At 38.0% G+C, this 26,750-nt stretch overlaps 1 protein-coding gene across 2 annotated transcripts in view; it reads left to right on the plus strand.

The window, feature by feature from the left end:
* The window catches only part of fars2 (phenylalanyl-tRNA synthetase 2, mitochondrial), a 185,194-nt gene that overhangs the window by 143,128 nt on the left and 15,316 nt on the right, over nucleotides 1–26,750 (plus strand). Inside the window, exons 7-8 of one of the 2 annotated variants that reach the window (XR_005130119.1) lie at nucleotides 23,600–23,656; nucleotides 24,750–24,921. The exons of the other annotated variant lie outside the window; for it this stretch is intronic. The gene's annotated coding sequence lies outside the window, so the exon portion shown is untranslated. Of the gene's footprint in view, nucleotides 1–23,599; nucleotides 23,657–24,749; nucleotides 24,922–26,750 lie in introns of those variants that run through there. 2 annotated transcript variants of the gene reach the window in all.

The following is a 26,750-nucleotide window of genomic DNA, read 5'->3' on the forward strand; positions in this document are numbered from 1 at the left end:
AGAAATACAGACCACAAAAGGCCAACCACCAGTGGGTGCTGCAGCAGGAGCTGGATATTAATATATTTGTGATGTGAGACGGCAGTAAATTAATGAAATTAGATGAACCACCCTCACCAGCTGCCACTGAGTTATGGAGTCTCACAGTTGCTGTAAGACAGGTCCCGCACCGAAGACTGTTGCGACTCTATTTGTTACTATACCCACACTTTAAAAGCCTGTTTTATTGATTTCTTCAGCACAATAAACTTATTTTTATGAAGAGATGTTCTATTAATGTAACAATTATCCCTCTTTTTTCTATTTTATCGTTCTTCTTAAAAGTCCCTGCATTGCATTGCACTTGGGTGCGGGTGTATCTATTTTTACGTTGGACCGTGATGTACAGGGTGGATTAACTTAACCCAACATTAGCGATATCGATCAGATCCCTCAGAGAGAATGGCTGAAGCAAAGCACTCTCCAATTACCTGAATGACCTACATGGACACATCTGTTTTAATGTTCTGCTTCACTTTTACTAAACTACACCAAACTAAAAACTTCAAGAAGTTCAGTCCTGCAAGGAACCAATGCATCTATTTTGTTCTTTGGCTCCACATTTTTTTAATTAGAATGGTCAAGTTGAAAATGGCATGTAGCAAGCCCAGCTCTTTTAAGCCACTCAGAGATCTTCTGCCTGTTCCGCAGGCCTTATCGATCCACTGATTCCCAGTAATTAGGGGAGAAGTGGTGCCGGAACAATCTGGCGGTGGAGAAAAGCGTGTTTGAGTCTAATAGCATTTGGTGAATGGGATTTGGTCAGGCTTAGTATTGCAGAGGACCAACCCACCCATCCATCTGAACTGCTGACAGAAATTTAAAAGATGCATAGAGATACACAAAATGTTGCTTCTGAGGTTTCATAATAGGCCTGCACAATATCTTACAATATTGAAATATTACATAATATATCAAACCATCATCGCTGTAATATGGAAAAAAATGCTGTGTTGACATAAGGCTGTGATATATAAACAGTGAAAAATGAATATTTACTATGTTCTCTGAGTGTAACTGATGTTAGGTGAGTTTTCTAATCGTTCAAGGACTAAAAACTATTTAAGATTTATCCATATTATGGCGCTGTGATTCATCTTTACAATTACAAGAGAATGACTATATTACATAAATAATAAGATATAATGAGTTCTTTATGGCTTCGATTCAGCAAAATGCTGGAGACTGCCAGCTGTACATTGATGCTACAAATTATTCATTTTGCCACAAACAAAACAAAATTTCTCTATTGGATTCTGGTTCCTATGGAGGCCATTAGAGTATACTGAATTAATTTCAATGAACCAGTTTGAGATGATGCCCTGTGACAAGGTCCATGCTGGAATTAGAAGAGTTTTTGTAAATTGCAGCCATAAAGGGAAGTGCGTGGCCCACAATACTCAGTACTCAAAGCAGTACTCAGATGGGTTGTTACATTCAAACGCTGCTTGTTGATTAATTCATGAAGTTTACACCAAATTCTGATCCTCCCCTCTGCATGACATGGCAGAAATTGAGATGTATCAGACCAGACATTTTTCCAGGTTTCACCTTTGCTCACTGTAGCCTCAGATTCCTGATCTTGGCTAACAAGGGTGTTCTGCTATTTGTTGTCCATCTGCCTCAAGGTTTGATATGCTGTGCTTTTAGAGATGCATTTCTAATCACCACTTTTTGGAAAGGGTGGTTATTTGAGTTCCTATAGCCTTCCTGATGGCTCAAACAGATCTGACCATTCTTCTCTGACCTCTCTTATCAACAAGCCATTTTCAACCTAAGAACTGATGCACACAGGATGTTTTTGGGGTTTTGAACTATTCTCTGTAAACTCCAGAGAACATCTTAAAAGATCTGCAGTTTCTGAAAATCTCAAACCACTTTGTCTGGCACCACCAGCCATCCCATTGCAAATTTACTTAGTTCATATTCACTTGTCTTTGTGATGTTTGCTGTGAACATGAGCTGAAGCAATATTGCTGCTGTGGCACAAAAAAAAAACTTTTCAGAAGAAGGAAAAATATCCTGAACTTAGAATGAGAGAAACAATATTTTCAAGCATTTCTATTGCTCCATTTGTCATTTAACACATTGTACACATTAAAAGGGGCAGTTGGCATGTTAAGAATCTGTAATAGATAAATAAATAAATAAATAAATAAATAAAATAGAGGTGGAAGGTTTTGTAATGATAGCAACAATATTGCTTTGGTTAATGTTCATGCCATTTCAGAAACTACTAATATCTTTGAACAGTCTTCAGAGTTTACAACAGACTCTAGAGTTCACAGAGTATACTTTGTTTTATTTAGCGCAAATTCAATGGTAGATTGTAATTTCTTGTTAACAGATTATAAAAAAAAGTCATTTTGAATATGTTGGACACATAAAGCATAAGACACCCTACAGTGTTTTCATTATGCTACTTGCTTGTAGTTGTGATACCTCAGTACATGTAATATATTATACTTTAAAACACTACTTGGTTTTTGTCGAATCAAATTTTGACTTGATTCATTTTCCTTGAAGGCATCTTTAGTTTTACTCAGATATAACTGTTAGGAAATTTGCACAACTCATGACAAAGATAGTTTAAGTTAAACTGTCAAAGAGTCACGTAAAGGTGAAAAATACTATCTACTTTCTCCCAAATCTCATTCCTGCCCCTTTCAGACTGTACCCTCCATATCACGCTGCACTTTTATGCAGTTTTGAGAAAACACTTTGTCATCTCTCCCGGGCCGGGTCAACTTACAGGAGGTGCTTTCAGGCCATACTGGCACACAGTTGAGAGTAATCCCGTTCTCTTCTGCACTCTGATCCCTACCTGTAATCCAACCAGTCCAGAAGTGATCAATGAGACTTAACTCTCTGCCAAAAGAGAGGTTTCTGTATGGAGTGATGGAAAGGTGGAGGGGCTTGAGCATTGTAAATATTACATTTAGAAGCTCAACTATGGCTAGAGGTCAAGCTGAGTGAATCAGCATGATGGAGGAATTGCTTTGGGGTTCTATATAAAGTTGGGATATGGAGAGATGGGACTGCTTGTCCACTACTGTTCTGTAGCTGGAATTTGCAGTGAGGTGTATGGATAAATGAGTGCTGCACTGTTTGTAAACTGTCCTTTCTTCTCATTTTTTTTGCTGCAGTGACCAGTGATGGGTAGTGTATGTAATTTAAAATTTTTCATTTCGGTGCTACCATGATGCTGTATGCACTGCTATGCTCTTACTGATTCACAAAAACAGTAGCCACCTGTTGGTCTACATTAGCATTAGAGCCAAGTTACATTCTGGTCTTTTCAGCCTTGATCATTTGACGGTATTCCCACACATTTGCTACATGTCACTAGCAGATTTGTTACTTGAAACTATGATCATGCCAGCTCATTGTGCAACATCCATGCTGCTTCAGGCTTTCATCTGAGTGGCTCATCTTGCATGCAGTGTATTCCTCAATGTTATCATTGGCTACTAAGCTAAATATCATAAGCTGGTTCTATGTAGTTTTTATTAGGTAACCTAGTTTGTGTAGGTAAATATTTACATTATTGGGTATTATTTCACTGGCATTATGCTGTTATATATTCACTACACAATGCTGTTCTATCTTTTAGTCCGGAATACATTAATCTGGTTCTTGTTATCCATTTCCTTAGCTTTTACATTTTCATTTACATTTACAGCATTTAGCAGATGCTCTTATCCAGAGTGACTTACAAGAAGTGCTTTGTCTATCTAGAGAAAGTATCTTTGCTAAACTGGCTTCAGTCACACATCAAATTAAGCTTGTGCTAGAGGACAACCTGAAAGACATTTAGAAACTCGTTCCCTGCCTGAATTGTCTTGTGCGTTTTCCCCTGCTGTGAGGTCTGTGGTGTTATTGACCGCTTATAGACACTCAACAGTTAAAGGGGTCAGACCGTCTTGGTGCCCAGGGATCGGTCTCAGTGGGCCTTTGGAGGAAAAGTGAGGAATCAGTTCACTCCTCAGACCTGCTCATGAGTAGAAGGTTTGATTTCCCCTCAATAGTTCAAGGCTGGGTCATTGATGGGACTGAATGAATGCTTAGCCTCTTTAAAAGTGCACTCATAAGAGCAAAGGGCTTATATTTATGGTGCTGTGCTTTGCAAGGGCAAGCTTGAACCTAAACATTTCTTACTTATACAAATTAAAATTTTTGTTGCTAAATTAAATTGTTTTTGGAGAAAAACACAACTTTTCAAAAGTTTGGAATGCTTACATATCCATGTATATTACATATACATATATCTATATAAATTATTCTAATGTTGTAAATAGATACTTACAGTACATTGTGTATCAATGTAAAAATACCCAGTTAAACAAATGACACAAAAATATTATACTTGGTCATTTGTTTATTGAGGAAAATTATCCAATATTACATATTTGTGAGTGGCAAAAGTATGTGAACCTGTATGATTAGCAGTTAATTAGAAGGTGAAATTAGAGTCAGGTGTTTTCAATCAATGGGATGACAAGCAGGTGTGAGTGGGCACCCTGTTTTATTTAAAGAACAGGGATCTACCAAAGTCTGCGCTTCACAACACATGTTTATGGAAGTGTATCATGGCCCGAACAAAAGAGATTTCTGAGGACCTCAGAAAAAGAGTTGTAGATGCTCATCAGGCTGGAAAAGGTTATAAAACCATCTCCAAAGAGTTTGGATTCCACCAATCCACAGTCAGACAAATTGTGTACAAATGGAGGAAATTCAAGACCATTGTTTCCTTCCCCAGGAGTGGTCAACCAACAAAGATCACTCCAAGAGCAAGGGGTGTAATAGTCAGCGGGGTCACAAAGGACCCCAGGGTAACTTCTAAGCAACTGAAGGCCTCTCTCACATTGGCTAATGTTAATGTTCATGAGTCCACCATCAGGAGAACACTGAACAACAATGGTGTGCATGGCAGGGTTGCAAGTAGAAAGCCACTGCTCTCCAAAAAGAACATTGCTGCTCGTCTGCAGTTTGCTAAAGATCACATGGACATGCCAGAAGGCTATTGGAGGAATGTTTTGTGGATGGATGAGACCAAAATAGAACTTTTTGGTTTAAATGAAGAGCCTTATATTTGTAGAAAGGAAAACCCTGCATTCCTGCATAAGAACCTTATCCCATCTGTGAAACATGGTGGTGGTAGTATCATGGTTTTGGTCTGTTTGGCTGCATCTGGGCCAGGACACCTTGCCATCATTGATGGAACAATGAATTCTGAATTATATTAGGGGATTCTAAAGGAAAATGTCACAACATCTGTCCATGAACTGAATCTCAAGAGTAGGTGGGACATGCAGCAAGACAACGACCCTAAGCACACAAGTTGTTCTACCAAAGAATGGTTAAAGAAGAATAAAGTTAATGTTTTGGAATGACCGAGTCAAAGTCCTGACCTCGAAATGTTGTGGAAGAGCCTGAAGCGAGCAGTTAATGTGAGGAACCCACCAACATCCCAGAGTTGAAGCTGTTCTGTACGGAGGAATGGGCTAAAATTCCTTCAAGCCGGTACCAGATACTGAAAGCAAAGGTTCACATACTTTTGCCACTCACAAATATGTAATATTGGATCATTTTCCTCAATAAACAAATGACCAAGTATAATATTTATGTGTCATTTGTTTAACTGGGTTCTCTTTATCTATTTTTAGGACTTCTAATCTGATGATGTTTAGGTCGTATTTATTCAGAAATATAGAAAATATGGGGTGTTTCTGCTTAGATACTTGATATACACCTATCATCACCTCACATAATTGATGTTATGCTGCTCCCATGGACCACCGAGTGCAAACAACTTAAATTCTGAACCACTAGCCTAAGATAGCAGTCTAATCAGGCTACAAGATAGGTAACAGCCTAAACTGCTCCTTTATTAAGATTCAATGTTAAGACCACTACATACAGGATATACTTTCATGCAGTGACTAAAAATTCGAACCTATTTTTTTATTGAAAGTATGTGTACCAGTGCCAGCATTCAGCTTCAGCTCAGTGAGTTTTTAAAAAGGTAAACACGGTGGGTAACACTTTCGCCTCACAGCGAGGAGGGCCTGGGTTCGATTCCCCGGCTGGGTGACCGGGGTTCTCTCTGTGTGGAGTTTGCATGTTCTCCCCGTGTCTGCATGGGTTTCCTCTGGGTTCTCTGTCTATCTGCCCTGCAATGGACTGGCGACCTGTCCAGGGTGTATCCTGCCTTCTGCCTGATGGCCGCTGGGATAGGCTCCAGTACACCCCCCGCGACCCGGGAGAAAATGGATGTGTGAACCTGTAGCATTGCTCAGCTACGTGATGTTGTGGTCTGGCATGTGGATGTGGTGGCCTTTATGGTTTGAGCTTATGAATTTACAGATTTATTCACTAGAAAACTACAATATAAAAAGAAAAGTTAATTGTTACTTGAATGCTTTTAAAGGACCTGTTTTAAGTAATATTAAATTCAGTGTGGCAAAACAAATGTCGCACTATGTTGCAAATTTGTTGCCCTGATATGTAGTTTGATGAGGAAATCACATTGAGGTGCTTGTGGAAATTGGCATTACATTAAGGTTTTTGCAGTAAACGCCAGTAAGTATATTGTGACATTTTTGTTATTATATTACAAGAAAATTCATGTTCATGAAGTGACTTCATTGTGCTGTGGTGTCAGTGAAGAAGACAGCACAAAAAAACATTGTGCATTGAATGTGAATGCTCTTTTATTGAACAGACAGCGAGGGAGAACAGCTGCTCAGCGCCGCTAAAATAGCAGAGATAGCAGGCAGGTCACTTCTCCTGACAGTAGACAGTAACACTGCTCTAACTTCCCCAGAGACCAGCACAGAGTAGCACAAGCTGCTATCTCTGCACATCTTAGACTGAACTACAATGAACTTATTTACAATTAAAGTCTCTGTTACTGCAAATGTCATGCCTCCCCACAGCCTCCTCAAATGGTGCTCTGCATAGACACGCCTCCCGCACATTAGTGTAAGCCAGTAGAGGGTCATTGCATTACAGTGATGTGCAACTGAAAGTTTTTGTCCTCCTTCAGAGGTCGATGGTTGCTTGGCAACAAATGCTTCAACTTCAACTGAAATACTTCTTGTATGTATTGTAGTATTTTAAAGATATTTGCATAAAAATACACACACACACGTATGCATATATATATATATATATATATATGTGTGTGTGTGTGTGTGTGTATAAATGTGTATATTGTGTATAAAAGGTCTATAATTGTACATATAATAAGTGACCACAGACTTTCAAATGTTACTATTCTTCCTTGAACCATGCAAAATCCTTGCTATTTTGTATATTAAAAGCAGTAGACTAATAGAAACATCACTGTAATAAGAAATATTCAGCAAGCAACAATGTGACCTGTGTTCGGTTTAGTATTCACACATGCTTCTTGTTGCTCTGAGAGTAAACTGGTGCAGTTGCTCTCACTTTTTTCATACTTTATCTTTGTTGATCTGCATTTTGGTCTAAGTGGAGCTTGTGTGTTTGTATTTTAGCTCTGTGAGTTTCAGGTTTGTGTATGTGTATCTGTACGTCTCTGTTATTACACTTACAAAAATATTTTCACACTCTAGATTGCGAAGTTAGAAATCATTGTTTATGGAGGCCATTAGAGCTCCTCTGCCACCTTTCTGTGGCGCAGTGATCTATTTCATTATTCCTCCGACTTACGGCCCAGGGGATTCAAACAGTCTGCAGGCGGCTGGTTGCTGGTCTGGTCGAACGATTTTCGCCATGACTGACCTGTTTGATAATTGAAAAATGCACTTTAAGGCATTCCACAAACTTCGGTCTGATTGCTCTCTCATCTGTTTATGCAAATATGTGCGGCATTATCACTTTACGGTTTGGGAAAGCAATCAGGAGCTGGCACCCTCCTCTCTTCTCCTTCAGACTGTGAAAGTATGACCTCAATAACTGCCTCGCTCCTGCCCGCACTACTGAGGGACGTACATCTGTGCTTAAAACACTGGTCATTATTGACCAGCACAAACACCACAGCACAGTTAAACATTTATACCCATTAATACCAACATTTTTGCCAATTATTTTTGTTTGGAATGTTTTTTAATGTTCATACAACCCCAATTACAATGAAGTTGGAACATTGTGTAAAACATCAATAAAAACAGAATATGATGATTTGCAAATCCTTTTCAACCTATATTCAATTGAATACACTACAAAGACAAGATATTTAATGTTCAAACGGATAAACATTATTGTTTTTTGCAAATATTCATAATCAAAAGATTCAGAGAATCTGGAGAAATCTCTGCAAGTAAGGCAGAAAACCAACATTGAATGCCCGTGACCTTCGATCCATCAGGCGGCACTGCATTAAAAACCGACATCATTCTGTAACAGATATTATCACACGGGCTCTGGAACACTTCAGAAAACCACTGTCAGTGAACACAGTTCGTCCTGTTTTTTTTACTTTTACAGATGGGAATGGCAGGTACCTGATTGTTCGTGGCATTTTATGTAATACCCCGGTTTTGTTGGTAAAAATGTATGCTCCTAACTTGGATCGTCTCCTAAACTGACGATCCAAATTTTATGCAAAAGTTATTTAGCTCTATTCCTTCTTTAAAAATTCATCTTTTAATTATGGGCGGAGACCTCAAGTGCACAGTTGACTCACTCTTAGACAGATCAGATCATTCGCACTTTGTCACGTTCTTTGACTTCCCAAGCAGTATTAGATTTCATGTCCAATAATGTGTTTGTCAATTTTTTATCATTTTTTTTATAACCTGGGTGCCAAGGTATTTTCCTTTTACTCTCATCCTCAACAAGTGTATTCCCGTATTGACTATTTTATTATTGACGGTTCTCTCATTGGTAACGTTGTTTCCTCTTATTATCACCCTATAGTTATTTCAGATCATGCTCCGTTGACAGTAAATATAACATTCTCAAATTATCATCTCCCTGGAGGCTTAACTCACTGTTGCTGTCTGACGATGCTTTTAATAATTATATGTCATTCTCAATTGACGAGTTTATAGCTATTAACAAGAATGACTCTGTTACTACTTCTGTTTTATGGGAATCTCTTAAAGCCTACCTACGTGGACAAATCATATGATACACAGCATATCAGAACAGATCACACAAACTTAAATTGCAAAATTTGATGACAGAAATAACTGAGGGTGATAAACTCAATTCAACAAATCCAACACCCGCATTATTGAAACGGCGCCTTGAGTTAGAAACTGAATTCGATCTCACCACAACAACTGACGCTGAGCAACTGCTATTGCGTACACGTAGTAGTTATTATGAACATGGGGGAAAAACCCTCGAGACTTTTGGCCCACCAGCTTAAAAGACAGACTTCATTTCGATCAATTTCCCAAATTAAAGATTCACTTGGTGCATTATGCTCTGATTCACCATCTATAAATGCTGTCTTTAAATCCTTTTATTCTACTCTATAAATATGAATCCCTCTCCGATGATACCGAGTTGCTTTCATTTTTCGTCAGTCTGGAGTTTCCCCTCTGTGAATACTACACCTATATACATTCTTGATTCGCCCTTAGACTTAGAGGAGATTTCTCTCTCAATCAATTCTATGCAAACTAATAAAGCACCTGGTCCTGACGGTTTTCCCATCGAATTTTTTTAAAGGTTTAGGGATAGATTATCTCCTCTTCTTCTCAATGTATACAACGAATCCTTACTATCTGGATCTCTCCCTCCTACATTTATGGAAGCATTCATATCTTTCCTTCTGCAGAAAGATAAGGATCCCACATAGACCTTTGTCCCTCCTAAATGTGGACTTAAAAATCCTGGCGAAATTATTGGCTTTTGGAGAACGTTCTTCCTGAAATAATTTCTCATGACCAGAATAGCTTTATTAAAGGTTGCTACCTCTTTTGTAAAGTCCGCACCCTTTTAAATACGATTTTTACGGAACATTCCACCTCCAGAAGTGATCATTTCGTTAGATGCAGAGAAAGCATTTGATCAGGTTGAGTGGGGTTACCTATTTGAAGTTTTGTGTAGATATAGCTTGGAGAGACATTAATTTCTTGGATTAAATTGTTGTATTCTTCCCCCATGGCTAGTGTTCACACCAATTGTGTCCATTCTACATATTTTCCACTTTCACGCAGGACGAGGCAGGGGTGCCCACTGTCCACCTTGTTGTTTGCCCTTGCTATTGAACCCCTGTCCATTGCATTAAAATCTCTTTCATCTTTTCATGGAATTTTTCATTCTGGTATCGAACTGAAATTATCTTTGTATGCCGATGACTTGTTGTTATATGTGACTGATCCAAGCATTTCTCTTCCTCCTATTATGTCACTCTTGCAGAGCTTTGGATCACTTAATCAATCCGCTATTCCGTTTAGATATGCCCCTGCTGGGTTTAGGTATTTAGGGATCCATATCTCTCAAACTTTATCCTCTCTTTTCCATAATAATTTCTCTCCTTTGATTGATAAATTGAAACTGGACTTACAAAGATGGAAGTCTCTCCCCTTATCACTTATTGGGAGAATTAACACTGTAAAATGAATGTTATGCCTAAGTTTCTATTTCTGTTTCAAACTATTCCACTACTTCTCCCTAAAACTTTGGATCAGCTCATCACTTCCTTTATATGGGATGGAAAGATTCCCAAAGTGAGGAAATCTTTGTTGCAGAGATTCAAATTTTATGGTTGGGGGCTCACCCTTCCTAATTTTCTATTCTATTACAGCGCAGCTCATATTCAAAAGGTTGTGTGTTTTGCTTCATTCCCCAAATTTGCTGTGGGTTAAAATTGAAATTCACTCCCTTTCTTCATCTTCAGTATCTGCACTTCTTGCTTCCTCCTTACCTCTCAGGCTTACAGATTTTACCACCTACCCCATAGTCCTCTCTATCTTTCGGATTTGGATTCAATTTAGGCGCCACTTTAAACTTATGTCACCTTCATCATCTTTGCCTATATTGGATAACCATTTATTCCCACCCACCCTGAACAACACTGCTTTTATTACCTGGCACAGCAGAGGTATTAAATCCCTTCATGATCTTTATAAAGACAGTAATTTTTTTAGCTTTGCTCAGTTATCAGCTGAATTCAACCTGCCCCCTTCCCACTTGTTTAGATACTTGTAAATTAGACACTGTGTCTTTTCTCTTTTTTTTTTTATTACATCCACCTACCTGTTGGATATCCCTTGGATGACTTTCTGTCTTTAGATCCCTTTCAAAAATTTTGTATGTCCAACATCTATTCGAAGCTTATTCATCTGGACCCATGTTCCACGAATAAAAGTAAAAGATCTTGGGAATACAAGCTGGGCATTGCCCTAACAAGACCAAGGGTGGGATAAGGCTATCGCCAAGGTGCGGGTAAGTGTACCTTGTGCAAGATTACATTTGGTTCAATTTAAAGTATTGCACAGAGTTCATCGATCTAAATCTCAGCTATCTAAATTTTATCCGAACACCACCAATGACCAATGTGATAAATGTTGTACCTCACTGTGTAATCTGAGCCATATGTATTTTCTCTGCTTTACACAAGTTTTGGTTTGCTTATTTTAAAACTATGTCAAAAGTTCTAGGTGTGGACATCGAAATGAACTGTTCTTTAGCAATATTTGGCTTTTCTACAGATTTACCCCTGCTCACCAGTGGACAGTTGGACATTTTGGCATTTCCAATGGTAATTCTCATTTGAGTCCAAAATTAGTTTAATCCATGTCTGGGAAAACTGCAGTTTTAACATGTTTTGACTTAAAGTGAGTAACTTGACTGCCTTAAAATTTCCATTTTATTGAACTGCAAAAACTTTTCGAGACGAAGTTGCACTGAGGCCAAAGTTAAAAATGTCCCCATCACTACATCTGCTGTAAACATGCCTACTGATCTCCTACAGTGGTTCTGCGATGTCCCAGTGGTTGCATGACGTTTGTGTAATGCATGATAGGTATTGTAGTGACAGAACATTTATGAATGAAAACACAGAATTCTGACAAACCAATGAGCCTGTGGGATGCAAAGTGTAAGACTGCCAGGTTAGTCTTTCTTAATGTTAATTGTTATTTTTATTTTTATTATGTCATGTCTGTCTGTATCAGAACTCTTTAGTAAGGTCAGTATTGGTGCCAATACTGATCCAGTATATCACATTAGTGCATCACTAGTGGCAGGGAAAGCCTGGGAAGTTTGCAATCAGCAAGAGGTTTTCAGCATAGTTTTGGAGAGATGAGATGGATTTCAGTTTCAGTTTACACAGCACTTGCCATTAAACTCTCTTGAGTTAAATGTGAAGTGAAAAATGGCTATCGTATAATAGACTCTGGCCATTTTGTTATTCTGCACAAGCTGTTCAGCCAGGCTTTAAATCCAGAGGGTGCTGCATTGTTGGACCATTATATGTTGGATTAAAGACGTTAAAAGAAAAATTACAACCTGGGTCATGGAGATTTTTATCTCTTGGAAAAAAAGGTCAAGTGATGCATTTAACAAGCAGTTAAAGAGAGGAAATGCCATTGGGCAGTCAGCAGCAATAAAATAAATATGCGTAAATAATTAAGGAGAATAACAGGAAGGGGGGAGTGTAATCTTTGAGCGGATCGCTCGGCTAATGTCAAGCTCATCCTCTCTCCGGTCTCTCCAGCCTGAGTCATTACTCACAGGCCTTTCCAGTAATGTGAGTGACGCTCCCCACTGAGAGCCCACCCTCCCCTGAGGCTCCGCACTCAGAGCTCACTGCTACTGTAAGCCAATCACCAGCAGACCTGCTCTGTGCTCAGTTTGCCTCTTTACGGTTAGCTCACTGATTTTCAAGCACTGTAGAACTCACACTCTTTCGTTCACACTTTCTTTCTTTCTTACTTTCTTCATTTTTGTTTATTTTTAGTTTTTTTGTTCTTTTTATTCCATCTTTCTTTTTATCTATCTTCTTTTTTTCCTTTGTCTTTCTTTCTTTCTTTTTCTTTCTTAATTTTTGTCCATTTTTTCCTTTTAACTTTCATTTTGTATTCTAGCTTGCTTTTTCTTATTCTAGCTTTTTCTTTCTTTCTTTCTTTCTTTCTTTCTTTCTTTCTTTCTTTTTCTTTTTGTCAATTTTTTTCATTCTTTCAATTTTTTGTTCCTTTTTTCTTTTTCTTTCAGTTTGACTTTCTTTCTTTCTGTTCTTCTTTCCTTTCTTTTATTCATTCTTTCTTTCTTTTCATTACATCTATTCTTTCTTAATTGTTTTTCTTTTTTCATTCTAGCCTTTTTAGTTTCTTTCGTTCTTCTTTTCGTTCTTCCTTCCTTCCTTCCTTCCTTGCAGTTTGACTTCTTTTTCTTTCTTTCTTTTTTCATTTTTGTCCATTTTTTCATTCTGACTTTCAGTTGTTTATTCTTTCTTTTTCCTTTTTCTTTTTATTCCATCTATTCTTTCTTAATTTTGTTCTTAATTTTTTTCATTCAACATTTTTTTATTGTAGCCTTTTTTGTTTTCTTTCTTTATTTTTCTTTCAGTTTGACTTTCTTGCTTTCTTTCTTTCTTACATTTTATTTCTCATTTTCTTTCTTTCAAGTTTGACTTTCTTTCTTTCTGTCTGTCTGTCTGTCTGTCTGTCTTTAGTAGCACTTCTATCCACAGAAGTATATTTTGTAGTTTGGAGTCGCTTCATCATTTTCTTCATGAGTACATGAAGCTCTGGGATGAAGAATCTTAATATCTGTCTGATATTGACGTCGGTAGTTTGAACAACGTTTAGTTTGAAAGCTTTGTTGTCATTCAGGGTGTAGCAGTGAGGAGAGAGATGGGACGTCGCCTGAGACCAGGCTGTGGCTGAAAGACTGAAACGTTCTTTTGGAGCAGTGGAGCTTCATTGTGTTGCATTATACAGACCACATTACAGCATCAGCTACTTTCCAGGAGTGACAGACGCAGCTCAGAAAGTGAGCTATCACCAGGAGAGATACTCCATTCAGGTGCCACACTTCGCCTCAAATACTTCACCAAGTCGGAGAGCACTCAAGCCTCAGGATGAAATAAATTAGAGCTGTCACGATCGCTCCGGTGCACCTTGCATCAACAATTAATTATTGAGCACACAGCAGCAACTAGTCCAGTCTGCCACAGCTGCCAGGCACATGAACCGGCAGCTAGGTCTTTAGAGGAGCTGCCGACTGTTTCTGAAGATTAGTCAAAATAAATCAGAACTGTCTGGAAAAAGAGTTAGGATCATTTACCTGCTCCCTGTACATCTGGAGTGATTTGTTGGTAAATGCCAAACTGATTTCACCTACTTCTTCCACCTTAAAACTCCTGCACATCTGGTTATTGATCCCATAATCTCAAATTTTGTCCTTCTTACTCATTACTCTATGTACGTATCAGTGTAATGATTAATGCATTTCTTCTGTAAAGCAATAAATCACTGTACCTGCTATCTCCTCACAGTAACAGCATCAGTGAACCGCTACAGGTGTGTCTGATCAATCAGGATGTTAACCTGCACAAACGTACAGAGTTAAAAATAAACCAGTTGATTGAAAGTTTGTTTACACAGTTAGTTTGAAAACTTGACGTGATTAATTTCATGACACTTCTGTATCTGAAAACCACCAGTCAAAGATTTATTGGCATTGAGATAAATGACTGTAATTTTCATCAACAAAATTGAGAATGATTGTACTTGCAGTGCAGCACCTCTGGATCTTAAAGGAGTAGGTCAACATTTCCTAGCCTAATCTAGCATATGGTATCATATGGTCAATTACCATGGACAACCATTTCAACATGTTTTATGGTACTTTGTAATATAACTGAAAATCTGTTGGCGAGCATGTGTTGAGACGACATCTCATTGGCTTCTGTTGTGATGTTAGTGCAGTTGATCAACCAAGACATTTTTATTTGACAAAATTTTGCTATAGGTATAACAAGTACCAAAAATCAGTAGTCACCCAAATCCTATCAGTAAGTACATCCCCAAACATGAAAAATGGGATTGTGCAGGGACGTCAGAATTCAGCACAGCACCGTTTGTCTAAAGTAAAACATTATTTTAATTCATTTTTATAGTTCACAGCAAGTCATGCTGTGTCCTAAACCACACTGGCATATCTGCCTTAATAAAGACCTGGATGCAGTTTGAGTGGGTTGAGAAAAGTTTTGGGGATGTATTTACAGAAAAGATTTGGGCAACTACTGTTTTCTTGTGTTTTATTACTTTTTTTTTGGCAACATTATCCTTGTAGATCCAGCACTAGGGTAAATAAGCATGGCTGATTGATTCCATCTGGAATAGATAATTGGACGACGGAAATAATTTGAACCACACCTTCAAACAGTATGTTCTAATTAGATATGCGCACAGGTACTTGAGTTCTTGGGTAACTGTTCGAGTATTCAGATACTAAAATCACTATTTGGGTTTTTGTTGCATTTAATGATAGAAAGACATGGAAGCCAATGTAAGACATGTGAACCAATCATTTATTGAAATGCCTCGTTTTGCTCATGGTTTTGACTTAATATGAACACATTGCTGAGGACGATCACAGTCCATATGACAGGCAGGGGTCATATGCAATAACAATACAAAAGAAAAGCTCAGAGACTCAGGACAGGAAACACAGACTTCGCAAGCACTACATCAAACAAAGGGGTTTATAAAAGAGGAGGTAATGAGAATCATTCACCAATATCACCTTAAGTTATTTCTTAAATATGTATTTGAGAAACATCCTAAGGAAAAAAAACGCAGAATTGTTTGTACCTTTGTGCTGTTAGGTTTGTGTAAATTACTTCCTTACCTTGAAAGAAAGAAACCCCAAAAAAGACCCCCTCAACCCCACACCTTTTAGTTAACAGCATGTCCTTTCATTGACTCATACAAATAGTCAGGTATCAAAATTAGTGGGCACGTACATCCCTGGTTCATATATATAACACTGATATTTATTTTTACTAACTTGGTTTTATTCTTGTTGTTGTTGTATTATTTTGCTGTATTTTGTTGAAAATGCCAAAGACTTTTTAAACAGAGGACTGTTTATAGTTGCATTGCTTAGACAAAGAGTTTTCACATGAGGAAAGTGCTTGAGTTATTCAGTTGGTTTTAGTTCATCTGTGTGTATGTTTGCGTGTAGCTGAGTTGTGGTAATGAGGAGGTAGTGTATGCAGAGCTGTGGGCAGATTGGAGGCAGGTGGGTTGTGTGTGACCCTGCTCATATCTGCTGTCACACAGTAATGTGTTTCGCGCTGTGATGCGGAGAATTTAATGAAACAGAGGGAAAGTCTGAGGGTCTTTACAACCCTTAGTGACCCACGCACACTCACCACACATACACATGCACACAATTGAGTATTCAAGATACCCACAGGATGCAGGCTGGTTCACAGTAGCAACACAGCAGAGTATTTTCATATTCAGGTTTCATACCTCGCTTGACACGGTGGTGCAAACATACAGACATACACACTATCAAACACTCTAAATCAGGTACTCCTTAAGATTAGTATGAACAGTGGCAAGCCTTGACTATTAGAACTAGGCCTTCAGTTCAGTGAGAAACAAGGACAGAAATACCTCTACTATAATCCTAGCTCCTCCTGGCACCCCTATAGGACTCTGCAAATATGTTAGATTAGCTAAGCTGCACATGGATGCTTTGGTCCATTCTAGTTTAAACATGGACATTTGAAGCTTATGAAGACATTTCATGTTTCGGTTGAAGTTTGTAACAGCCATAATAACATGTATTCTAACTTGTAGCAGTTTACGACTGACACGCTCAGTAAAGATCACTGACGTTACGCAACCATCTGATGAAAACCCAATAAATATACTGCAACTAGTGTTCACAGTGATGGTAATACATCTAGGACTTGCAGATGGTCTATAGTGTTTTCCCTCACACAATTTGTTCTATATAGCACCCTAAAGGGAATCTTCTGTTGTTACGATGTCAAAATTGTAACATTAGAAGAACCCTTTTGGGAGCTGTATAGATTTTCAATTTTTTTTTTAAAGATTTTCACATTTTCAAATAGATTCTATATAGAACCATCTACCACACATTCTCCATTAATATGAATAACCCTTTCATGATGCTAGGAACCCTTCAATCACGCAAAGGGTTCTGTAAGTGTTCATGTATAGAACCAGCTTCTTTGCTACGGAGCCCTTTTTAAGAGTTAAATGCTAACGTATCAGAGATGGAATGATTGGTCTAGTTAGATGTTAGTTAGTTGTGTTGTTTCAGGTAATTAAAACTATACAGGTTGACAATTTGCATTTGCATTACCACAAAAATAAGCTACAAAAAGAAGTTACAGAACAAAAATGCCATTCATTTATTCATTCATTTCAAGAGTGAGTTTTCACTTTCTTAGAAAGTAAATATTGTTTAAAATTAATAACACTCATTTTTGCATATTTTAGAACTCATTTCCTTCATTTTTTTGTTGAGTTTGAATGAGATTTTTGCATAACTTCAGATTTTTTGCAAAATTCACTGGAAAGTACCAACAGACTAAGTGCTAGATGTAAAGGAGTAATTGAGTAATAACTATTACATTTTTCCTAAGAGCTTTAATAACAAACTGAATAATAAGCCTGGGGTTCAGTAAATTAATCTCAGCTACTGATTATCAAGTCAAATTACTAATAATAGCCAAAGAAACTCAGTGGGTCTCTACTTGTACTGTTACTGGTACTTTTGGTATTGTGATGTACAATAAGGCCTCAACCAACAGTGTCTTGCAATAGTCAGTTCAGTGTATCCTGAATCAGTCAACATTCTGCCCCAGTGAGAGGCAAGCAAAAAATCCATCCATTGACTCCCACTCAACAGCATTCAACCTGTCATGTACATGCACACTCTGAAACATATCGAGAGCCTTCACACCCTCACCCCCCCACCCCCCGTTTGTCTCACTCCATCTATCCCCATACATGTTACAATAGCAGTAGTCAGTGCCGTGTCATTGTTTAAGCTTCGGTGCAGCAACAGCCACCCTGAGGAATTTATTCAGCGCTGTCAATACCTGCTTGCCCTGATGCAACAGTGCTTTGGTTTGCTATAAAGGGACCAGGAGGTAGATTATATTGCTCATATGTGCTGGGCTCTCCAGGACCCACTGGAGAACCGGTCCATAAAGGCAAATCCGCGTAAACCCGCCCTCGCTGACCGCAGCACAGTCGTAAGTTATTCACGATGCTGGAGCGCAACCTTGATCGATATTGTGATTTAACCCCTGTGATTTTTAGCAAACAAGTGTCTTTTACTTACTTAAGTGGGTAAGTAAGTACAAGAACTGATATTTTGGTTTTTTTAGCTAGTAATAAAAGTAAAAGTATTTTTAAAAAAATAAAGTATTTAGCTATAAAATGATTTTTTTTTTTTCTCTGAAGTGCTTCATTTACAAAGGCCATCTAAAACTGCACAAACAATTGACTATTGTCTACTTTTCTACTAACTTACAAGAAAATACAAATTACACAAAACCACAGGCATTTATTCAGTTTAACCCAAAAACAGACTAGAATTGCCATTATGGTATGATCTTTGTTTAGCTGTTCTGTTTGGCTGCTGTTGTTATCATGTGGCCTACTGTACTTCACTTTATGTGCAATTCTGTGATATTTCAGGCTACTTTGTTAGAGAATCAGATCGATTTTCTACTGATATCAGCCCTGTGCTGATACTAGGTTTCAGATTGGTGCCATGTTAAGACTGTACTGTACTGTTGTGGCAGTTTAGTGTCATGGAAAGTCTAAGACTTAAAAAAGGACTGACCCCTTCTCTCCCTTCCTGCATCCAGTCCAGAAATACCAATAGATGATTGCAAGACAAATTGATTGTTGGGGAAATGTAACAAAACCTCATTCTGACTATTCATAACTTAACTAAACCAACCAAAAGAAGGGAAACAAAAAATGCAACCAACTTCCCCACTTCCTGTAAAGAACAAAAACAGGAGAAAACTGAGACAAAACAAAACAGAATTTATACCCTGCCCAACTTGTAATCTTGGTAAATACGCTTAGAATAATAATAGAAACAAGCAGCCTTTTCATTTGCTAGTTGCAGTAGTATCTGTAACTTCACACCATTAGTGAGAAGTAAGTACAAAACTTTAGCCACGAGCTGCACAGAGATTTGGTTGGTTTAGGCAATGGAAGCGAAAGGGAAGGCTGCTGTCTTTAAGGATCCAAACAGCCAGCCATTTATAGCCATCATGTCCAGACTCCCCCTGTCTGATCTGAGCATTTAGTGTCTCCATTTTTAAATTAGAAATACAGGCGACAGAAAATGAAATCGTCAATACCAGCTCTTTAGAAAATAAATCCCAAAACAAAGTCTTTTCAAACAGGCTTTCCAGGGATGAAAGGGTCAGCCTCCTTTTCAATGGCATTCTTATGAAGCTGTTACTCGTCCACTCTGGTCCACACATTGTACATTCAACACTTTTTATTTCTACTGTATGATTCACACAAAAGACTGATCGTCCACTAGCTGGCTGAACAGATGGTGAGTGGGCGACTGTCATACGCGCCATGGAGCCGCTTCATATTGACAAATAATTGATAGCCTTTCACTGTGTCACTGGGAGCAGCGTCTCCACGGTACTGTCAGCACACTCGCTGAGATTTCTGCTAACTTCTCAGGCTTAGCCATCAGGGAGGGATAGCGAATGTTAAACAAGGTATTACAGCCATGCTGCTTACGTTCCCAAGAAACAGCAGAGAGAATAACAACTACGTCTTCCTCGCTTACGTTTTATAATACCCACTGTGTAATCTTGCCCACGATCAATATTAGACTCCCTTCTTGTGTCTGATCTCAGACTGTATTTCATGGAAAAATATATCTGCCTGTTCAACCTACAACTGTTTAGCTCCACCCTTTCACACTGAAGTTATAAGGAGTGTTTCAGTGGAGGCAGTTTTTTTCAACAAGACACAATACACAACAGCCCATTAGAACAGAAATGATCTACATACATCATTCTTAAAGGTCAAGTAAGAAAACAGTCTGTTTGATTTGTCCCCCCAAAAAATGTTGGACTGAAAACAACCTAACCTGGTATATTTGGCAACCCAGCTATTAGATGGGTTATTTTTACCAAACTGATTGGTTCAAGGAATGGAACCATTGTGCTTGGTTGTTACAGTGACCTAACTCTGGAATGTATGAACACAGAAAAGTCAAACTTGGAGTTGCTGGTGCACAATATATTATAGTTATACAGAGCAGATCTGCATGAAATCAGTACATTTAGTTCTGAATTTAGACACTGTGGATGAGATTGTTAAAAGTCGTTGTTAGTTTGATGTTTTACCAGGTTTACAGTTCTAGCTTCTTCCACAGTGGGACATAGAAACTAGTGGTGGGAGAAGCGATATCTTCATTGGCCTCTGTATGTAAGAAAAATTCAGTTGTAATTCAGAGTGTATTACTTTAATACTTTAATAATTTGATGATCCTTTGATTAATACTTAGTTTTCTAGATATGAGTTAAACTCTGAGTTAAACTGATGCAAACCTGCCTTCTGTCAAGTCCTAAGAAATCTATACTCTCAAATTCTAGAAACTGTTTATAGTAGCTGAAAAGCAACTGAAATTGAAAGACAAAGCTGAGTATTATTTGTCATTTGTTTATTATTGAGACTATCCGAACTGTTTCACCCTGACAACTGAATCTACAACAGAGGACAGTGTGTGACACCCAGTGTGTGAGGACCCAAACCTAGGTTTGCTAGCTAACTTATAGCTTGCTGATAATGTACGGGCAGAGACTGTGATTGACTTAAAGCCAAATGAAAACGGTTGGCAGCTAAACCAAACACAACGTTGGAATAATTTCAAAGTTGTTCACAAGGAGAAATTTCTCAAAATTAACAAGAATCTCTTTCCTTAAATCTGTGACACTTCCAAATCTCCTATTTCATTGGCCTTTGCCATTAGAAATGTAAACTTATGAAAACACAGAAAAGTAACTAGTTGTACAGTAGGGTCAAGAAAATAAGTCGGGGAAAAAGACAACCCAACAAAACGTTTCATCTAGAAGGGTCCCGCCAGCCCTGCCTGCTGCCAGCAGAGGGCAATGCTGGCAAGGAGCCACGGACTAATTAGGTTCAGCTCGACACACCTGCGTACTCCACTACTTAAGGCAGCGGCTAGCAGTATCGTACTGTACTTAGTGTTGTTAAAGAAAAGTAAAGAGGGCAGAGAAAAGAAATTGCGCCAAAACTAAAAGAAAGAAAAGAGGACTACAAAGAGTAAGGCTCAATCACATTTCAGCCCTTGCCCCTAACACTTAGCCCTACCCTTCCGTTTTGCACGTTCCCGTCTAGGGGTAGGGTTGTCCCGATTGTTATTGAGATGGAGGGGTAGGGTGAAGTGTTAAGGCTCTTTGGCCCTTCTAATGGAGATTTTTCAGGGGCGCACTACAAACGGAGTATTATGAGAAAATTCCCAGAATGCTATGTGAATCATCAGCAAGAAGACTGCACAAGCAGCCAAAGAGATGCATAAATGTGAGTATTACTCAGTTAAAATCTGTTGTATTGTAAGAAAACCATTGTAATAGCATTTTATGGTCATTTCCTTCATAACGCATACAAATCACTAGTAATATGCTGATGTCTTGGTCACTACCAGGCAAATTTGCCTGTTCCACTTTAAATGCAGCACTTACGTTCTGGTCCCCAAGGTTGCTGCACCATTTAAGGTGGAACAGGCAAATTCGATCATGAAGCTGGTGATTAAGCTTCAAATCACTGAAAAATTCTTGGTGGCGATAATAAATAATTGCCCTTCTTTGAAGGTGCATGATGCCCTAAATGTATTTAAGCAGTGAGGAGCTGAACTTTATCCTCCTCTGATGTCACTGCAGGCTGGCAGGGTCGGCTACAGAGCAGCGCTAGTTGCTGTTAATGAAGTGATGTAGTTTTTTGTTTGTTTTTTATTCAGTGAATCGTTTGATTGATGCGTAGAACTGAAGTTGTGAATGAATCGCGAGTGCCCATGCTTTTCAGTCTCCTTCAGATAAATGGCAAATGTCAGTGTGATATACCATTATTGCTATAGTATGGAGACAAAGCAGGAAAACACATCCTGATTACTTTTCCAGGCTATTTTAAATATGATTCACCTGTCCTGCCATGTGACACACAAGTGAGATCACCAAAGCCAGAGGCGGCGTATTGGAAATGCCCGAAAAATCTCGACTCGTATGTTTATGTTCTAGTTCAGCCTTTGTTTGAGCACACTGGTTTCACTCCTTTGTTTGACATGCGCACCTCTTCACTTTTCTCTTCCTTAAGGTGCTTTACCTGTTGTTACCTGTGTGTAGCGGTAACTCCGCAGACCCCCGATCAGTACAGAGGTGGTTCGAACCTTTGCATGTGACAAACACACACTCCATTGCCCCAATAAATCTAATTGATTTTCTTTTGGCAGTTTTCTTTCCATTGTTTGTTTTCACATTCTGGAATAGATAGAGCGTCCCTTCCATCCAGTTTCATAATATTTTATTATTTGCTACCTCTCCCTCAAACCCTATTCCAGACCCTCATAATATAGAGTTATTTGCTAGTTTTAGATCATGCCAGTCACTCCTCAGTCCATCTATGGAAAAATTATGCAGAAGCTGCATGTTTTGAATTCATTGTTTCTGTGATGTCCTCAAAACACATACATCCACCTATTTAGTCTATGGCAGTTTAACTCCAGCACTCATAAAGAAGTTATATGTACTGCAGCTCCCTCTGCTTTTTGAAAGAGGCCCATTATAGGCCAGCCAATCAGAATAGAGGTAATTTATATATTAGTCTTTAAGTCGCAAAAGCAACCTGTGTAATTCTAAGGGATAAAGCGAGGTTGAAAAATGGTCATGTAAATATTAAATTTGTCTTCGTTTTTGGTGCATAAAGTCTACACAAATGTCATCCGTGGACCTCAGGGAGAAAAATAAATTGCAAGAGAAATGTAAAGTACTGGCCCTTTAAAATGTGGGTTTGTGGCAGTTTTGTGTCTGAGCTATCTATTTTGAGCATCTTTTAAGGCCAAGCTTCAAGCTTGTTTTTCTTTCCCTGTCCTGAAAAATGACTCATCTCATGATTCAGACATCAAGAGATTACAGGAGGTATTAAAAGACAGTGGTACCTTCTAATTAATAATGTATTATTGCAATTATCCAGTTTACAATGTGTGTCAAGGAAGGTGAAATACCAGTCAATCATCTTCTGTATATTACCTGGTATTGCCCCATGGCTCTCTGAGGCTTTCTTTGTATTTTATAAGCATGCTGCTTGAAGAGCCCCTGAACCACGTTAGTTCACCTCTATTCAAATAAGCACTTAACTTAGAGTCTTCACCAAATTGTATTTGGCTTGATGTGATGGTGTTGGAGGAGCCAGCTAAATATGCAGAATTAGTCTATGTTAATAATTGATTAAGCCCATGAATTTAACCCGATTACAGACTGTTAAAAGTATCCTCTTAATCAAAACTTTCTATACCCAGCATAACTAAACAGTAAAGGCCAGTTTTTTTCACCCAGCTGATCCTTGACCCTTCTTTGTCCAAGTGAAGACACGCAGTGGAAACTCCACAGATGGTGCGTAACCCTGATTGGAGTCTTTTGTCTTTGATTTTTCTTTGTAGCATTTTAAATGATCATTTGTTCATTACATTGTGTAGACATTTCGTACTGAAAGCACCGTTAGAAATTGCCCAGAATAACTTGGAATAAAATCTCAGTACAGTAATGTGTATTAATGTTAATACAATATACAGTAGTTTTGCCTGCTTCTTTAAAAGGAGAATTTTGGATTTGTGAGGTTTTGTTCTGGGCTCTAGAAGAAATAACTTGATCAAAAAGATATTATAAGCAGTCTTAACAGGTTTGAAATGTTTTTGAACCATAAAAATGTGCACTTTAGCCACCATTTGTTGGGAATATTGCTACTCAATACCATTAGCACTCAAAGTGCTAAAGACTGAGCAGAATATAATGACAGCAACATTGCATTCGTAATATCTTTCACAGAACTGAAAAAGTATGTGGTGTTCTTAACTGGGCCTCTGTCTCTATAACTTCTTTATAATGGTGTTATAAATAGACCAAATGTCCAAGACAGTAGTTTAAGGGCCCTAACATCAACACAGTGTCATTTACTTCATAAAACATCTTATAAATACTGGCATAAGCTGTTTATAGTTGCTCTGTACTCTGCACTGTACAGAACATATATGACGAACTGCAGATATACATATATATTTGTCTATTTATAGACATTACTTTATATATATATATATATATATATATATATATATATATATATATATATATATATATATATATATATATATAGGGTACACTACATATGGGCTTCACAACACATGCATAAGTGTTGAATAATGTAAAAAGCTTTTATGAACATCTTAAGCTTTTAAACATCTTTTCACATGACATAAGATTTTTGATTATGTAAATGACACTGAATTGATGAATGAGCCTTTCAACTAAAATCAGAGACATTTGCTCCATTTATAACACTGTTATGAAGGGTCATTCCCAACTAATCAAACTATTAAGGCAGAGATCTATTTAAGAGCACCATATACCATATCAGTTCTATGAAAGAAGCTTGAGTGATCATTTTTATGCATCCATCCATCCATTCATTTACAAGCTGCTTCTCCCTCAGGGTTGCGGGGGGTGCTGGAGCCTATCCCAGCAGTCATCGGGTGGAAGGCAGGATACAGCCTGGACAGGTCACCAGTCTATCTACTGGTACAGCATGGACATCTTAATTAGGCCACTGCTATAAATAGAATAGATATCGTTGTTTTATCACTTGTGTTTAAGGGGCTTTATGTCAGTACAAAGTTTCATAAAATATCCTATGTTCTTTTATATATACTGACATAGTAGTATATATAAATACTCAAATATTGCTTTGTAATAATGTAATTCACTGCTCATGCATGTGTTATGAAGCTTCTGTGTAAGTAGTTTTCAAATAAATTGTTGCATGGAACTGATCATACACGTCCTGGTCATACATCATAGTTTTAGGCACTTCTGAAATCACCCAGTGGAGGATATGAAACCCAAGAACAGAGTTCTGTGCCTCGAGTCATCTCTCCAGTGGGAACAGATTGATAGCAATTTTAGGGTAACAGATGCATATGAGAACACTTATTATGGTTCCTCTTCCAGTCCCTCTGTTAATAGAGGTGCTTCCCCACTTTTGTGACAGAGAACTTAATAATTCAACAGCTCTGTCTGTGCCTGGAGACTTTTCTCCTAGCAGGAATTTTAATTTGTGCTCCTTAAAGTTTGTGTGTGTGTATGTGTGTGCGGGTGTTCTTTATCTCCCCAATCATCCAAGGCACTTTTATTTTAATTAGGCTCATTATTTTGTCATGGGCAATGTCTCTCTTTTATTTGTTTGCCTTTGTTGCTGATGTACAGTAGGTGCTGTCTGAGTAAAGTCTTTCTAGATGAACAGTGTGAATGAATGCTGAACATAGCTGACTGGGGGTAGGCTTTTCCAGCTCCTTTATCATATTCCAACTTGCATTCAAAGCCCCAGAACTCCTGATTTAGGAAATACAGTACAGTGCTTCAGCAAGTCATATGCATCGTTGTGGCAGAAAAAAATTGTTAATGAATATTTTAGAGCAGTTAGCATAAAAAGACAAGATGTACAGTTTTCCTAGCTAAGAAATGAACCTACAAGTTTCAGCCTTGCGGAGTACATTCTGCTTGTTTGATAACATCCATTGACAGAACAGTGATAATGATAACTAGTTATGTTGTATAAGTGAAAGGAAATGCTGCTTATGCCCTGTTTAAGGAATTGCCTTGCATTCCTCAACCTAAACTCTGCCTCTCAACCTACACTCGATAAACATGGACAGTCATTTTACTGTTTCCTTGTAGTTAAAAATAATGCTGTAGTATTCAAATCCAGTCCTGAAACCATATACTGACTTAATGCTTAGCTTAATCTGGTCTTAGTCTTGACTCTGGCTCAACTACTACAGAGTCTTGGTTTCTACTCAGACTCCAGTGTTTCCAGCTCTCGACCTTGAATTGGACTCACTTCTAGTGGTGGGGTCTAGTTAGAAGACTTGCTTATAGTAGAAGCTGTCGGGCATTTTATGAATTCCATATGTGAAAGAAATGCAAAACATATTTTCACAAGTTTTAAAATCAAAGCTATTAATCTGTATAATTCAGTTTTTCAGAGATGGTACTAGTTTTCCAGATGGAAGATTTTATGGTAATTTCTTACCAGTCTAGTGGACAGAGCTTTTACAGGTTCGCCATGATTACACAGGGATACAATGAAAAAGAAAAAATAACTAGAATAGCTCTAACACTGTTGTTAGTTGTATTGCGTTTGGTTAAAAACTTCATTGGAACAGTTTTGGTAATATATTCTATTATTTATGGCTCAGCCCAAGGCATATATTGTTAGAGTATAATGAATACAGCTTTGAATTTGCATAATATGTCACATATTTCAATCATTTACTCATGTATTTCAACAGCTACCCATTGCATTCTATTAGAGTCAAAGGCCGTTCTGTTCTTTACTCTTTTCTGAAATTATCTGATAGTGCCAAAGATAGTGCCTATATAAATATTAAAATGGTGAACTATTCATTTTATTTTCCATGTGGACATGTGTGTACAA

The sequence above is a fragment of the Pygocentrus nattereri genome, chromosome 3 (assembly GCF_015220715.1).
Source record: "Pygocentrus nattereri isolate fPygNat1 chromosome 3, fPygNat1.pri, whole genome shotgun sequence".
Lineage (NCBI taxonomy): Eukaryota > Metazoa > Chordata > Actinopteri > Characiformes > Serrasalmidae > Pygocentrus > Pygocentrus nattereri.